The 12,390-nt window shown below is 46.6% G+C and overlaps 1 pseudogene; it reads left to right on the top strand.

Annotated features, from left to right (window-relative positions):
* Window positions 1–10,346: 10,346 nt before the first annotated feature.
* On the top strand, window positions 10,347–11,798 carry LOC109876121 (piggyBac transposable element-derived protein 4-like; annotated as a pseudogene).
* The last annotated feature ends 592 nt before the right edge of the window (window positions 11,799–12,390 follow it).

Here is a 12,390-nt window from a genome sequence, read left to right as displayed (position 1 = left end):
TTTTATTTCATTTAAAATTTGATGTACCTGACTTCTCTGTTGAGTGTGATAATGTGATTGATTCCATTGTTATTGATGACTGTGCTCATAGAAAGTATATTTTCTGGGTGATTTCAATATTGACTGGCTTTCATCAAGCTGCCCACTCAAGAAAAAGCTTCAAACTGTAACCAGTGCCTGCAACCTGGTTCAGGTCATCAGTCAACCTACCAGGGTAATTAAACAGCACAGGAATGATATCATCATGTATTGATCACATGTTTACTACTGCTACAGAAATGTGCTTGAAAGCATTATCCAGATCTATCGGATGTAGTGATCACAATATAGTAGCCATATCTAGGAAAACCAACGTTCCAAAGGCTGGGTTTAATATAGTGTATAAGAGGTCATACAATACGTTTTGTAGTGATTCCTATGTTGTTGATGTAAAGAATATTTGTTGGTCCGTGGTGTGTAATGAGGAGCAAATAAACGTTGCTTATCCCAGTTACTAATAAGCATGCACCCTAAGGCTAGGCGTCCCACTAGCAGTACAACTTCCAGGGACACTGGAGGGCATGCAATTCAAATAAATAATCATAAAGATTATGGATATTTAACATTTAGGAACATACAAGTGTCTTATATTGGTTAAAAGCTTAAATTCTTGTTAATCTAACTGCACTGTCCGATTTACAATAGGCTTTACAGCGAAAGCATGCCATGTGATTGTTTGATGACGGCGCCCCACATCAAAATATTTTTTCCACCAGCACAGGTTTCATAAATTCACAAATAGCGATTAAATATTCACTTTTTGAAAATCTTCATTTGATTTGTCATCCAAAGGGTCCCAGCTACAACATGTAATTTTGTTATATAAAATCCATCTTTATATCCCAAAAAGTAAATTTAGTTGCCACCATCGATTTGAGGAATCCACTCGTTCAACATGCAGAGAAAGGAATCCAAAAAGCTACCACTAAACTTTGCTAAAACAAGTCTAAATATATTTCTATTTAATCCTTGGGTACCCTAAAATGTAATTAAACTATAATATTTTGTACAGAAATAAGTATGTTCAACAGGAAAATGATATTAGCAGGTGCGCGTCCTCTTCGTCGCGTGCGCACAGACTGATTTCCAAGTCTGTATCCCAGTACTAAAAGTCATAATTCTTCCTCGTTTGGGAAGAAACAGGCCTGAAACCTTGAACAAACCTTGGACATCCAGTGGAAGCCATAGGAATTGCATACTGGGAGCTAGATTACATTTTTTCCATATATGTTCTAATGGAAGAGCATTGGCTCTCAAAGAAAAAAAAGATTATGGTTGGTTTTTCTTTGGATTTTCTCTTACCATATCTATTGTTTTATTGTCTCCTACATTATTGTAACATTTCTACAAACTTCTGAGTGTTTTCTTTCCAATGGTACCAATTATATGCATATCCTGGCTTCAGGGCCTGAGCAAGTTTAGGCCCTGAAGCCAGGCAGCTACTTTGGGCATGTCAATCAGGCGGAAATGGAGAAAAATAGACCCTAGCCTGAAGAAGATTTATTAAGAAAATGACTGTAAAAACTGTTAAATCCCAGTGGATTGATAAGGAATTAAAAAATTGTACGTTTGGGATGAGGCAAAAGGAATGGCAAATAAGTCTGGCTGCACAAACGATTGGAAAATGCACTGTAAATTGAGAGATCATGTGACTAAACTGAATAAAAAGAAGAAACTATACTATGAAACAAAGATACATGACATAAAGAATGATAGTAAAAAGCTTTGGAGCACCTTCAATGAAATTTTGGGAAAAAAGGCAAACTCAGCTCCACCATTCATTGAATCAGATGGCTCATTCATCACAAAACCGACTGATATTGCCAACTACTTCAAAGATTAGCAAACTTAGGCATGACATGCCAGCAAAAACCACTGACACTACACATCCAAGTATATCTGGCAAAAATATGAAAGACCAGAATTAAAATTTTGAATTCCGTAAAGTGAGTGTGGAAGAGGTGAAAAAATGATTGTTGTCTATCAACAATGACAAGCCACCGGGATCTGACAACTTGGATAGAAAATGACAGGATAATAGCGGACAATATTTATTCTAATAACATGCAGAGGAACTGACCCCGACTTGGTGCCATATCTTTCAGTGGTCTGTAGACTCCCATCCTCTCCCATCCATTTGGAAAAAGGCCATTATCACTCCAGTCCCCAAAAAGCCTTGTCCAAAAGAAAATAATGACTTTAGACCTGTTTCCCTGACCCCCATCGTAATGAAATGTTTTGAAAAGACCATGGTGTGGGAGCTCCGTTCAGATCCCTGTGTTCGATTTTGTGTTCGATTTTGCCTATAAGAAAATTTGTGAGACTCATCATGCAATCAACATCTGGAAAACCCCAAGGCCTAAGCTAGACTGTTATTTATTGATTTCAGTTCAGCATTTAAGACAATACTGCCACATGTCCTACTCAGCCAGTTAAAGCAGATGCGTGTTAACTCCTATACCATAAGGTGTTACCACTCATTCCTGACTAGCCATACTCAACAGGTTAGAGTTAACAGGAGATGGTGTTTGTCCCCAAATCTGTCGGCGTCCACGTGCCTATGGTTGTCCACAATGCTGAAAATAATGCTCCTGTTATACTATGCGGTCATAGAGTACCTTGAGATACGGCATCACAGTGTAGTTTGACAATTTATCAGTCCAACTGAAATCCCAAATTACCTGCCTGATACAAACTGCCATGAAGGTTATGGGTGTGAGGCTACATCCCTCCCTGCAGACTATTTTTGAACAGACAAGCACAGATTTTTTTTTAGATCCGATAAAACCAGATCCTTCCCATGTCCTTTACTCTGAGTATCACCTCAGATGCTATAGGGTCCCTCCTCCCTTCAGGCAGACACTATAGGGACCCCCCTTCCCTCAGGCAGACACTGTCTCTCCTCGCCTCAGGCAGACGCTATAGGATACCTCCTCCCCTCAGATATACGCTATAGGGTCCCCACGTGTAAGCTGAACAGGTGTAAGCCTTCCCATGTCCTTCAAATACCTAAACGACAATAAGTAAAGCTGAGCTGTTAGTACGCGACTGACAGAATAAGGGAATAAGCAAAGTATTACTTATGTGGCTATATGAGAAGTGTATGATGATAATGGTAACGTGCAATGTATGTATTATGTTGAGTGTGTAATGTAGTGTCTATTTTGTGTACAGTAGTACTGTGTGTCTGACAATGTTCCCCTAGGGACATTAAAGTTCATCCTTTCCTATCCTCCTTATAGTATGTGAAATTTCTAAAATGTTAAATGCCAGGATGTCAAACTAATTTGGCCTTTTCATCTAGTATGAGAATCATCTTTCCAGACCCACGTGCGTTTGACAACAGCCAATAATCAGATAAGGTGATGAGCTGTACCAAAATGAACGGATGGCTGGAAGCAACGCAATTGTGCATTAGATTACACAATCTCAGTATGGATGAGCCTAGTATGTTGATATTTTACATAAGTAAACTGTAGTTAATTATGCTTTTACTATACAGTACATTCTAAATAGTATGTAGTACAATTAGTGCACAGCATGCAGTTTTAGTAAGTAGTAAGCAAGACAGATTTCGGACACGGCCACTCTCCTATTCTTAGGGTAACTTCAAGCTATTCTCGAGTGTCAATCGCAGGACTGTGATTAATAATTTTTATGGTTCTGTTAGGAGAACAACTTGTATTTGCTTGACATTGTATTGAGATACACTGTACTGTAGGTCACCTTGACAAAGTGTCTGCTAAGTGGCACATACAGTATCATCATTTTATTTTATCAAGCTGAGGGCAGGCTGTCTACCCAATCATTCTTATGAATTCCCTACCAGAACCAGTTTTACTCTATTCTTATGATGATTTGACTTATTGCTCTATAAGAATGGAGTGAATGAGTCAAATCACATTGACCTGTACATTCTGTCTCCCAAGTCTAACCTCCCCTGTCTCTCTGCTCCACTCTTTTCTCCCCAGGTCTGCAAGCAGGCAAGATTAAGCTGCCCATGCCCGACGGCTGCCCCTCAAGTCTACAAGCGCATGTGCCGCTGCTGGTCCCCCAGTCTCAAAGAGCGCCCCTCCTTCAGTGAGTTCGTCAATGCCCTGGGGGAGCTGTCCTCGGACAGTGAAGCTTGAGAGGAGGACAACTGACCCCACCCCACCTGCATCTCTGCCCCCCCTCCCAAATGAACACAGAAATGCTGGATTTTTCTGAGTCACACAGATTTCAGGGATGAGGTGTGTGGCAAGGAGTTATTATTTCTAAGGACGTGTGGATAAGAAGAAGAAAATACGTTTTTATACCCTTGCGTGTGTGTAGATGGTTTCATGTGAGGAGGAGTGCCAGGAGTTTACATTTGCCTTAATTGCAGCATGGAAGGCATGCCCGCTGACGCTGTCCCTCTTTGCTCATGTGGTTTCACTGTGCCCATGCCTGGCATGGGTCTCTCAGGGTGTGTCCTAGAGATGCTCTCCCTCTCCTCTATGACCCTGCAGCACAGGAACCATAGGAACTACAGTGCCTCTCCTTGCCTACCAGGACCTCTACCAACGCTTAAATCCCCCCAACTAATCCAGGAGGAGAATTTAAACTACTTTTGTCCAGCAGGAGGCACATTGTGTATGTGCTGCACTGGACTCACCACCTGAATGCTGTATGTACAGTACCGTGAAAACGTATTTGCCCCCTTTCTAATTTTCTCTACTTTTGAATATATATTTATTTATTAGATATTTTTTTTTACAAATGTGTATTTTTACAGCTTTTTCTCCCCAATTTCGTGATATCCAATTGGTAGTTAGTCTTCTCCCATCGATGCAACACTGACTCGGGAGAGGCGAAGGTCGATAGCCATGCGTCCTCCGAAACACGACCCTGCCAAGCGACACTGCTTCTTGACACACTGCTCGCTTAACACGGAAGCCAGCCGTACCAATGTGTCGATGGAAACACCGTCCAGCTGGCAACCGTGGTCAGCTTGCAGGTGCCCGGCCTGCCACAAGGAGTTGCTAGAGTGCAATGGGACAAGGAAATCCCGGCGGACCAAACCCTCCCCTAATGCAGACAACACTAGGCCAATTGTGCGCCACCTCATGAGTCTCCCATTCACGGCCGGCTGTGACACAGCCTGGGATCGAACCCGGGTCTGTAGTGATGCCTCAAGTGCCTTAGATAGCTGCGCCACTCGGGAGGCCCTACTTTTGCATATTTTTGATACTGAATGTTAACAGATTTTCAACCAAAACCAAATATTATACAAAGGGAATCTGAGTGAACAGATAACACAACAATGACATACAGTACTTATTTCATTTATTTCATACAGAAGGTTATGCAACACACAATGCTCCTGTGTGAAAAAAAGTAATTTCCCCCTTACACTCAATAACTGGTTCTGCCACCTTTAGCTGCAATGACTCCAAACAAACTGTTTGTGTAGTTGTTTATCAGTCTTTCACCTCGCTGTGGAGGAATTTTGGCCCTCTCTCCCATGCAGAACTCAGCGACATTTGTGGGTTTTCAAGCATGAACTGCTTGTTTCAATTCCTGCCACAACATCTCAATTGCGATTAGGTCTGGACTTTGACTAAGCCATTCCAAAATGTCAAATTTGTTGCTTTTTAGCCATTTTCATGTAGACTTGATTTTGTATTTTGTATCATTGTCTTCCTGAATGTCCTAGCTGCGCTTCAGCTTCAGCTCACATACGGATGGCATGTCATTCTCCTGTAGAATTCTCTGATACAGAGCATAATTCATGGTTCCTTCTATTAAGACTAATCGTCCATGTCCTGAGGGAGCAAAGCATCCCCAAATGTTTGTTTTTTATGAAGGCTTACACTTAGGCCTGTTTTTGAATCCGCTTCAGCTAATGGCCACAGTAACCATGATGTATACAAGCTGCTACCAATAAAGTTTCATGTGTTTTTAAACAAGGTGTTTCGTCTTTCTAATTTCTGTGTTACATAGAACTCTGATTGGCCCCATACACACTCAAGTTGTGAAACTGATGTGCAACACGTTTTATGTACACTCTTAGAAGAAAAGGTGCAATCTAGAACTTAAAAGGGTTATTTGGGTGTCCCCATAGGAGAACCCTTTGAATAACCCTTTTGGGTTTCGTGTAGAACCCTTTCCACACAGGGTTCTACATGGAATCCAAAAGGGTTCTTCTACCTGAAACCAAAAAGGGTTCTCCGATGGGGACAGCCGAAGAACCCTTCTGGAACCCTTTTCTCTAGTAGTGTATGGTTGTGATACAATGTTTTTCTGTACAAAAATAAGTACATTAGTGTTGTGGACATGCCACACAATGGCTGTGTAGACGTTTTGTGCAGACTAACCCTCCACTGTGTCACAAAAATATCAGTTGTGCCACAACCATTGTGTCAAATGTGTTGTACATGAGTTTACCAACATGAATGTATGTGTACAGGGCCATGTAGACTGGAGAGATTGGAGATACTGAAGAGCCAGCAGTGTAAGGAACTTTGTAGAAGTTAAAGAAAGATTGTTTGACAAATGCCCCTCTGAGGCTTTAGGGATGTGTCTGTACTCTGTGGGTCTATAAGAGCTGTGTTGTCTCTGATGTGTGTTTACATGAATGGACGGTCACACAGGACCGAGTCTGGAGGCAACAGGATCTTGGTCTGACACAGAACTTTTCACAGAACTTCACAGCCCCATGATGTTGCCACCTCTTCCTAGAAGGACAGAGCTTGAAAAAACAGGTAATGAGAGCCTAAGCAGTGTATAGTCCAGGCTGTTAATGTACAGTACCAGTCAAAAGTTTGGACACACCTACTCATTCAAGGGTTTTTCTTTATTTTTACTATTTTCTACATTGTAGAATAATAGTGAAGACATCAAAACTTTGAAATAACATATATGGAATCATGTTGTAACCAAAGGAGTGTTAAACAAATCAAAATATATCTTATATTTGAGATTCTTCAAAGTAGCCACCCTTTGCCTTGATGACAGCTATGAACACTCTTGGTATTCTGTCAACCAGCTTTATGAGGTTGTCACCTGGAATGCATTTCAATTAACAGGTGTGCCTTGGTAAACATTCATTTGTGGAATTTATTTCCTTATTGCGTTTGAGCCAATCAGTTGTATTGTGACAAGGTAGGGGTGGTATACAGAAGATAGCCCTATTTGGTAAAAGACCAAGTCCATATTATGGCAAGAACAGCTCAAATAAACAAAGATAAATGATAGTCCATCATTACTTTATGACATAAAGGTCAGTCAATCCGGAACATTTCAAGAACTTCGAGTTTCTTCAAATGGAGTCGCAAAACCCATCAAGCGCTATGATGAAACTGGCTCTCATGAGGAACGCAACAGGAAAGGAAGGCCCAGAGTTACCTCTGCTGCAGGGGAAACGTTCATTAGAGTTAACTGCACATTTATTTGTAGCCCAAATAAATGCTTCACATAGTTCAAGTAACAGACACATCTCAACATCAACTGTTCAGAGGAGACCGCGTGAATCAGGCCTTCATGGTCGAATTGCTGCAACAAAAAAAACACTACTAAAGGACACCAATAATAAGAGACTTACTTGGGCCAAGAAACACGAGCAATGGACGTTAGACTGCTGGAAATCCGTCCTTGGTCTGACGAGTCCAAATTTGAGATTTTTGGTTCCAACCGCTGTGTCTTTGTGAGACGCAGAGTAGGTGATTGGATGATCTCCACATGTGTGGTTCCCACCGTGAAGCATGGAGGAGGTGTGATGGTGTGGGGGTGCTTTGCTTGTGACACTGTCTGTGATTTATTTAGAATTCAAGGCACACTTAACCAGCATGGCTAACAAAGCGTTCTGCAGCGATATGCCATTCTATCTGGTTTGCACTTAATGGGACTATCATTTTTTTTTCAACAGGACAATGACCCAACACACCTCCAGGCTGTGTAAGGGCTATTTGACCAAGAAGGAGAGTGATGGAGTGCTGCATCAGATGACCTGGCCACCACAATCACATGACCTCAACCTAATTGAGATGGTTTGCGATGAGTTAGACTGCAGAGTGAAGGAAAAGCAGCCAACAAGTGCTCAGCATTGTGGGAACTCCTTCAAGACTGTTGTAAAAGCATTCCTCATGAAGCTGGTTGAGAGAATGCCAAGAGTGTGCAAAGCTGTATTGTCTGTATACCACCCCTACCTTGTTACAATACAACTGATTGGCTCAAACGCATTTACAAGGAAAGCAATTCCACAAATTAACTTTCAGAAATGCATTTCCACCTGTTAATTGAAATGCATTCATGTGACTACCACATGTAAGCTGGTTGAGAGAATACCAAGAGTGTGCAAACTGCCATCAAGGCAAAGGGTGGCGACTTTGAAGAATCTAAAATATATTTTGATTTGTTAAACCTTCCCGTTGTCTCGGCGGGTCAGAGTGACCCCGGGCAGCGTTACGAGTTGATTCCCTGTGTCTGTGTGGCTCAGAGTGACCCTGGCAGCGTTAGCAAGGTGTATGTTGTAACCCTCCTACCCCTGTCTGGGCCGGGTCATAGTGACGTCAGAGTGACCCCGGGCAGCGTTACGAGTTGATTCCCCGTGTCTGTGTGGCTCAGAGTGACCCTGGCAGCGTTAGCAAGGTGTATGTTGTAACACTCCTACCCCTGTATGGGCGGGGTCATAGTGACGTCAGAGTGACCCCAGGCAGCGTTACGAGTTGATTCCCCGTGTCTGTGTGGCTCAGAGTGACCCTGGCAGCGTTAGCAAGGTGTATGTTGTAACACTCCTACCCCTGTATGGGCGGGGTCATAGTGACGTCAGAGTGACCCCGGGCAGCGTTACGAGTTGATCCCCCTTGTCTGTGTGGGTCAGAGTGACCCTGGCAGCGTTAGCAAGGTGTATGTTGTAACCCTCCTACCCCTGTCTGGGCCGGGTCATAGTGACGTCAGAGTGACCCCGGGCAGCGTTACGAGTTGATCCCCCTTGTCTGTGTGGGTCAGAGTGACCCTGGCAGCGTTAGCAAGGTGTATGTTGTAACGCTCCTACCCCTGTCTGGGCTGGGTCATAGTCACCCACACTACCACCTGTTGGATACTAGTCGAAGGTCCTGCCCCAGAATTGACATGCGCCACATTCCGGGCAAGGGCCCTGTGTGCGAAGCGGCAGGCTGTCCCCCCGTACGGGCCCTTGGGCCCCGTGTGAGTTTGGGTATTGATTCTAAAAACGCCTCCTACACTACCTTCCCTTGGTTGTGGATATTGTGCTTTTTGGGTATGGTTGTTGTTACATAACCCTCCCCTTGTCTCGGCGGATCAGAGTGACCCCGAGCAGGGTTACGAGTAGATTCCCCTTGTCTGTGTGGGTCAGAGTGACCCTGGCAGCCTTAGCAAGGTGTATGTTGTAACCCTCCTACCCCTGCCTGGGCCGGGTCATAGTGACCCGGGCCCTGTGTAGGCCCTGTGTTATGAGTTGTTCCCCTCTGTCCCAGGGGCTGGGGTCAGACTGACCCTGGCAGCGTTAGCAAGGTGTATGTTGTAACCCTCCTAACACTGTCTGGGCTGGGTCAGAGTGACCCTGGCCCTGTGTTACGAGTTGTTCCCCTCTGTCTGGGCCGGGTCAGAGTGACCCTGTCACCACTTGTCCCCAAGAACTCAGTGCACGACCTCGGTGCAATCACACGGGGATACGAGCCAAGCGTACCGGATGGGCCGAAGGGCCTGAAGGAGCAGACAGGGCCGACCACGCGCCTCGTCCATTCGCGTGCCTCGTCCCATTCACGTGGCCACTGTAAGCCGGCCGTAGAGAGGCTACTAATATTTTCAGGAAGAAGAAGAAGAAGGAGTAGAAGATGAGGACGCTGATGAGGACGATGACGAGGAGGACGACGAGGAGGAATATGACCCCGTCGAGCGTGAGCCCTCCGCCTACGATGCCTCGCAGTCCTTGTTTCAGCGCAGCTCAGGTCCTGGAACAGATATCCTCCAGTGTCGACCAAGAAGACGAAGAAGACTACTGTGAATCCGAAGAGGAGGACATTTCGGAAGATGAAGACGGTGAGGAATACAACCTCGAGCGTGATGCGGACGACGACGACGACGACGACTCGGCCTCGCGGTCGTGCTCCTCTTCGGATGAAGAGCGAGAGGGAGAGCGAGAGGGAGACACGGCCGCTGCCCGAGAGCGAGACAGAGAGCCAGACAGAGAGCGAGAGCGAGACAGAGAGCCAGATCGAGACAGAGCCAGAGCGAGACAGAGAGCCAGATCGAGACAGAGAGGACGCGGCGGCAGCCGCCCGAGCCCAAAGGGTGACGTTGCTGTCAAAAAACTGCAAAATCAAATGGTCCTCCACTATTACGGCCCGGACCGGCCCCGCGCCATCCGCCGCCCCGGCCCCGTCGTGACGCCGGGCCCCGCGGCCTACGCCGCGTCGCAAGCGCTCGACATCGCGTCCACCTTCCGGATGTTTGTCACACCGGCGATAGAAAGGATAACATGACAAATCTGCAGGGGGTGAGAAAATACGGCGACAGCTGGCGACCCATGGACTCCACCGACCTGCGCGCCAACGTAGGGCTGCTAATCCTAGCCGGCGTCTACAGGTCCCGAGGCGAGGCCGCGGCCAGCCTGTGGGACGCCGAGAGCGGCAGGACTGTGTTCCATGCCACCATGCCGCTCAAGGTGTTTCACAAGTACTCGAGGCTGCTGCGATTCGACGACCGCCAGTCGAGACCCGCGAGACTCGCCACCAACAGACTGGCGGCCATAAGAGAGGTATGGGACCTGTGGGAGGAGCGGCTGCCAGCCCTCTACAACCCGGGGCCCGACGTGACGGTGGACGAACAACTGGTCCCGTTCAGAGGTACCGTCTATGTATCTGTGTATGTACGTGTAGCATAGAGAGGTAGCAGTAGTAGCATGGCCAGTAGTAGCAATCGGCAGTAGTAGCAATCGGCAGTAGTAGCATCGACAGTAGCGGCGGCGGCGGCTGCGTGTAACATAAACGTAGTGCGCCCCGATGGTGAGCCAGTAACGATGACGCTGCTAATCTCCTCTCCCCTTTCCCCACCGAAAGGACGCTGTCCTTTTCCGACAGTACATTCCCAGCAAGCCGGCCAAATACAGCATCAAGTCGTGGGTGGCCTGCGACGCCAAGTCCAGCTACACTTGGAAGATGCAAGTCTACACCGGCAAGGCGGCCGGCGGAGGCCCCAAGAAGAACCAGGGCGCACGCGTCGTCCTCGATCTGACCGAGGGACTGCCGGGCGGTCACAACGTCACATGTGACAATTTCTTCACCTCCTACGAACTCGGGCAGCGGCTCCTCGAGAGGAACCTCACCATGGTCGGCACGGTGCGAAAGAACAGGCCCGAGCTCCCTCCCGCGTTGCTCCAGTCAAAGGGCAGACAGGTCTCGTCCTCCAGGATCGCCTACACGCCCACCGCCACTCTAGTGTCCTACCTGGCAAAGAGAAATAAGAACGTGCTACTTCTGAGCACGCTACACACGGAGCCCGACGTTAGCGATCGCCGTGACCGGACGCCGGCCCTCATCCTAGACTACAACTGCAACAACGGCGGCGTGGACAACCTAGACAAGGTGGTCGGGACGTACAGCTGCAGACGGATGACCGCCCGCTGGCCCCTGGTCATCTTCCACAACATCCTCAACGTGTCCTCCTATAACGCCTTTGTCAAATGGCGAGAGATCAAGCCCGACTGGATGCCTGGGAAGCGGAACAAGAGGAGGGTGTTCCTGGAGCAGCTCGGAAAGGCACTCTTTAGGCTTTGATCCAAAGAATGCAGCGTCTCCTCCGCACCCAAGCCGTGTCCGCACTTGTCAAAGTCCTACAGAGTGCCACCGCCGAGGCTCGTCCGCAAGCCCGGGAGCAAGCCGCTGGCCCGGCTGACGCCCCAGCCGCCCCGGGGGCGAGTAAGAGAAAGAGGTGTCAGCTCTGCCCACCCAAGAAGGACGCCAAGACACACACCGCGTGCTGCAGGTGTAAGAAATACATCTGCAAAGGCTGTTCACACGCATACTGTCACTTGTGCCCACTGGGCCTTTAGCCAAGACGGGACAGGGTGACCCGGGGGGACACTGTGTGGTAGGCATAATAGGAGGGCAACGGGAGGTTTAACACTTTTTTTGGTGACTACATGATTCCATATATGTTATTTCATAGTTTTGATGTCCACCCTATTATTCTACAATGTGGAAAATAGTAAAAATAAAGAAAAACCCTTGAATGAGTAGGTGTGTCCAAACTTTATCCTAAAAAAAATATAGAAAACAAATCTGGGGGGGGGGGGTACTGATATGGGAGAGCTAGTTGGACTCATGCTTACGAATACTTTTTCCATTGAGTATTTGCATAGGTATTGAT

This window comes from Oncorhynchus kisutch, linkage group LG11 (genome assembly GCF_002021735.2).
Source record: "Oncorhynchus kisutch isolate 150728-3 linkage group LG11, Okis_V2, whole genome shotgun sequence".
NCBI classification, from domain to species: domain Eukaryota; kingdom Metazoa; phylum Chordata; class Actinopteri; order Salmoniformes; family Salmonidae; genus Oncorhynchus; species Oncorhynchus kisutch.
This window is presented reverse-complemented; position numbering and strand designations above follow the sequence as displayed.